Source organism: Leopardus geoffroyi, chromosome E3, assembly GCF_018350155.1.
Source record: "Leopardus geoffroyi isolate Oge1 chromosome E3, O.geoffroyi_Oge1_pat1.0, whole genome shotgun sequence".
In the NCBI taxonomy this organism is placed as follows: Eukaryota; Metazoa; Chordata; class Mammalia; order Carnivora; family Felidae; genus Leopardus; species Leopardus geoffroyi.
The window spans coordinates 23592292-23597714 of record NC_059340.1 but is presented as its reverse complement, the minus strand read 5'-3'; positions in this window follow the sequence as shown (position 1 = coordinate 23597714).

The following is a 5423-nucleotide window of genomic DNA, read 5'->3' as shown; positions in this document are numbered from 1 at the left end:
ATTGATCAGGTTTAAACAGAGTGACATGATCCGACTCTAATTTAATAGTATCCCTTTGGCTAGTATATTGACAATAGGACTGCAGAAGGGCTAGTTAGGAGAACATGGCAATGATCCAAATGAGACATGGTGACAGACTGGAGCACAGTGATGGCCCCAGCAGTAGTGAGAAATAGATTGTAGGTATGTTTTATAAATCTGGACGCTGATGCTCCCAGAGAAAAAGGAAGTTGTATATGGCCTAATCATGACAGAGGTTCAGAGACAACCACTTTGTACCCAAGATAAGTTTTTACAACATGGATCAACTATACCTTATACAAACATCTTGATAGAAGGAAGTGTGGGGCTTTCTCACCATCTCAGATGTTGAACTGCCCAACATCTCAGATGTTGAACTGTCTCCAAGGACTTTTTGTCATCCCTCATGTGGGACCTGGGAAAGTGAGGGTTGCTCCCGCTCACGTGTAGCTTTGTGGGTAAGCGTGTAGGCTTTGTGAAAGAGCAGACTTGGATGCCAATCTTTGTTCTACCAGGAAATCAGACTTGAATTCCTGAAAGAAACCAGATACAAAAGAGTACATACTGTTGACACCATTTATACAAAGTTTAAGAACCAAGAAAGGTAATCTATTGTAATATAAATCAGAGCAATAGTTGCCTATGTGGGAATTGAACAAAAAGGGTCTGAGGGAACTTTTGTTTTTAATTAAGTAGGCTCCACGCCCAATGTGGGGCTTGAACTCATGATCCTGAGATCAGGAGCTGCATGCTCTACCGACTGAGCCAGCCAGGTGCCCTGGAACTTTCTATATATAGAAAGAGAAAAATATAAATGTAACTTGATTTAAAAAAAAATTAATGTTTATTTATTTTTGAGAGAGGGAGAGAGAGAGAAAATGAGTGGGGGAAAGGCACAGAAAGAGACACAGAATCCTAAGCAGGCTCCAGGCTCTGAGCTGTCAGCACATTTTTTCAAATTTTCAAATGTTTTCCTCCCCCCCCCCTTTTTTACTCTAATATGTCAAGCCCCTTTCAACACGCAGACCAAAACACACATAGGATATAGCATCATTTATTTGATTTGTGTGTGTGTATGTTTTATTGTTTTTAATTTTTTAATTAAAAAAAAATTTTTTTTTACCTCAGGGGGCTTGAACCCATGAATAGTGAGATCATGACCTGAGCTGAAGTTGGACGCTCAACCAACCTACTGAGCCACCCAGGCTCCCCAAATTTAACTTGATTTTTATTTTTTTTTATGTTTATTTATTTTTGAGAGACAGAGCACAAGTTAGGGAGGAGCAGACAGAGTGGGAGACACAGAATCCAAAGCAGACTCCAAGCTCTGAGCTGTCAGCACACAGCCCAATGCAGGGCTTGAACTCATAGGCTGTGGGATCATGACCTGAACCGAAGTTGGATGCTTAACCAACTGAGCCACCCAGGTGCCCCTAACTTGATTTTTAAAAAGAAGCCAATCCAGCCTTAATTTATTCTGTCCTATAGTGACATAGACCTGATTTCAAGTGTTATCCCTGACTTCAACTAGCTTGCCATCTTTTAAAAACATTCTTATTATGGACAGCCAGACCAACACTAAACCATCCTGCACACCTAAAAAACTGATTTGAGGATTAACACAACAATGTGCACAACCTGAACCACAGAACTCAGCAGGTATGCGGCATGGAGAGGTGAACTGGGGTAGAGAGAAGCTGCTGAGGGCAGGGAGCTGGTGGAGAGAGGATGGAGATGGGGGGAGAGTACAGGAAAAGCACCCCCCCCCAAAAGCAGCTGGAGAGAAAGTGGAAAGTGGAAACAGATGCAGGGACTGAACTTAAAAGAGAGAAAGGAGAAAGGAGAAGGTTTAAAATCCATTAAGACTCTATAAACAGGGGTAGTGCAGAGTCTGAAACTCTGCAGCTCAATAACTGGCAGTGCTCTGGTGGGAAGGACGAATCCCCAGGAGCAGAGTGGGGTCCAAAAAGTTCTTAGGACACACAGGGAGAGGCAGTTCCCCTGCTGGGAAGACATCTGGTAGAGGCTGTATGGGCCCCCCTCCACAGGCAAAGCCCCAGTGGACCACAGAGAACAACCACATTTGCTGGTGCTGGAACAAGGTCGTTGGGGGTGAAGCCTGGTGCCAGATCATGTTGTGATTTACCATAGTCCCTGAAATGCTGCTGCTACACAATCGTGTGAACTTTTTCTGGGGTGGGCTGGCACACAGCCTCAGACTCTGGGCATCGGTAGCAGCACAGTCCTGCGAACGTTCCTGGGTGTGGGTTGGCACCTGGCCATTGCTCAGTGAGACCCTCCCACAGAGGGTCAGAACAGGTCAAAGCCGCAGTCCCTCAGAAGTGAGGGGTCAGAAAACACAGCTGCATCTGAGATAAAACTCAGGAGGGAGGTGCTGCCCGGCAACATGACAGCTTGGTCACAGACAGTGTAAAAGCATGGCGTGGACAGAAACTGGAGACAGGTGCGAAATTGTTGATCTGGGAGAAGAGTTCCAATACTAGAGACTGGGCAGCTGGGTGACGCCATTTTCACCGCTCCCGCGCATGTGCATACACACCTGCAAGCACCACAACAATCCACCCCAGTAAGCTAAGCAGCGCCATCTAGTGGAGAACAGAGCCATTACACTAAGCCCCGCCCAACTGGGCCAACCTTGCTCTTCAGGAACAGGAGTCTCTCCGCCTGCTTAGTTTACAGACTATAAAGTGCTTCATAATTTGACTTCTAGGGGAAAACGATGTAATTTAAATTGTATTTCAGTCTGTTCACTGGTCCACCTATTCAATTTTCTTCTTTTCTCTCTTTCATTTCTTTTCTTTTTCTTGAATACAGAAAGAGAAAATTTTATTTTTATTTTCAATTTCTATTAAAAATATTTCTTTAATTTTTTTCTACTATATTTTTTACTTTTTTGTAAATGTTTCAAATTCTATTTTACTTCCATCATTTCATTTTATTCTATTTTATTGTATTCATTTTTTCAAATTTTCAAATGTTTTCCATTTTCCCCCTTTTTTTCTCTATTAAGCCCCTTTCAACACCCACACCAAAACACACCTAGGATCTAGCATCATTTATTTGACTTGTGTGTGTGTGTGTGTGTGTGTGTGTGTGTGTGTGTGTTGTTTTTAATTTTTTAATTTAAAATTTTTTTACCTCATTAATTCCTTTTCTTCTTTCAAAATGACAAAATGAAGGAATTCACCCCAAAAGAAAGAGCAGGAAGAAATGACAGCCAGGGACTTAACCAATACGGATACAAGCAAGATGTCTGAATCAGAATTTAGAATTGCGATAAGAATACTAGCTGGGGTCAAAATAGATTAGAATCCCTTTCTGTGGAGATAAAAGAAGTAAAAGCTAGTCAGGATGAATAAAAAATGCTATGACTGAGCTGCAATCCCGAATGGATGCCACAGAGGCAAGGATGGATGAGGTAGAGAAGTGAATCAGCGATACAGAGGACAAACTTATGGAAAATAATGAAGCAGAAAAAAGGGGGAAACTGAGGCAAAAGAGCACAATTTAAGAATTAGAGAAATCAGTGACTCATTAAAAGGAACAACATCAGAATCATAGGGATCCCAGAAGATGAAGAGAAAAACATTATTATTATGAGGCACCTAGGTGTCTCAGTTGGTTAAGCATCCGACTCTTGATTTCAGCTCAGGTCATGGTCTCACAGTTATGAGTTCTAGCCCTGCATCAGGCTCTGTGTTGATAGTGTACAGCCTACTTGAATTCTCTCTCCCTCTCTCTCTGCCCCTAACCCACTTGTGCTCTCTCGCTCTCTCTCTCAAAATAAACTTAAAAATTTTTTAAAAAATCGTATTTTTATGTCACAGGTGATTACATATATTTAATGTATATATCCATAATATCTCTATCTATGTATACAGAGAGGGAGAGTGAAACAAGAAAGCACAGATTAGTAAAAATCACTTGTAAATTTACCCTGAAAGAGAACCTCTTTTTTAACATTTTGATATATTTTCTATTATTCTATACATTGTTTTGTAGCCTACTCTTTTCTCTTAACTGTTCTTTTTGTTGTGCCAACTAAACTGAGTAATGACACTGACAGAAAAAATATCCCACGAGTAAGAATTTGTCCCAATGAAATAATCAGAGATGTACATGAACATATTTTATGGAATAATTTATACTACTGAAAAATTAGAGGCAATTAAAAAAATATATCAATACATTGATTAAGTAAGTTATGTGAATAGCATACTTAGGTAAATGTATACAGTGGCAAGGAAAATGACCCATAATATATCACAAAAGGAAATATTTCCCTTTACTGGCTTTATTTTATAATGAGAATATACCTGTATAGTATATTGTCATTAAAACAAAGTTAAGAGGGATGCCTGGCTGTCTCAGTAGGTACAGCATGTGACTCTTGATCTTGAGGCTGTGAGTTTGAGCTCCATGTTGGACACAGAGAGTACTTAAAAATAAAAACATAAAAAATGAATGTAAAGTCTATAAAAAATAAAACAAAGTTAAGAAATTAAAGAACAGTGTGTATTTCATAATCCCATTTCATATATAATCTTATTATGTAATATTATATATACCAGTTTAGTTATTATTTGGCATATGTAATTTTTGTATTTTAAATATATTGCAATATATTTATGCATATATAACCATGCTTATTTAGCGGGGGGGGGGGGCTCACAGATTAAGGAGAGACTTCCATTCTTTTCAAAATGTGAATTCTTTACAATGAGCATGTATTGTTAGAATAACAGTTGAGGTTTTTCTTAGGGGGTTAGAGGGTTTTTTTTTAAGTGGCTCTCTAGAAATACTGAACCTGTTTCCACTCACTTGGGCAAGTGGCCCTTGTACTCAACGTGTGGTTCTTAGACCAGCAAGAGAGGCATCACCTGGAAAGTTAGAAATGCAGATTCTCAAGTCCCACCACGCCTACTGAATTAGAGATCCACAGTGATGGTATGCACTTTCAAGTCTGAGAAGTTCCGCTGCAGAACAGACTGCTTTCTTTCTCTGGGCCTGTTTCTTCCCTACTCTAAGGGGCTGTAATCGAGGTGTCTCTATGATCCCTTCTGGTTGCAATTCTTCTAAGCTCATTTCTTACAGTTTTCTGCGTGAGTCACTATAAAAAGGCAACTGAAGAGACCAAAGGATGCGAGGCCTGGTTGCAAAGCCTCAGGCAGGTGGGCACAGGCAGACGCAGGTGGGCACTGAAGCAGCTTCCTGATCCAGGTCAGGAGGAAGCCTTGGGTAAAATGCTGCCTGGGATTTCTCCAGGCGCAGGGGCGGAAGGGCGCCCAGCTGGACCAGAGTGGAAGGTGTCGGGCAGTAACAAGGCGGCAGGAGGCGCTGTGAGGTGCTGGTAGAAGGTGCCGCACAGATCCAGGGGGAAT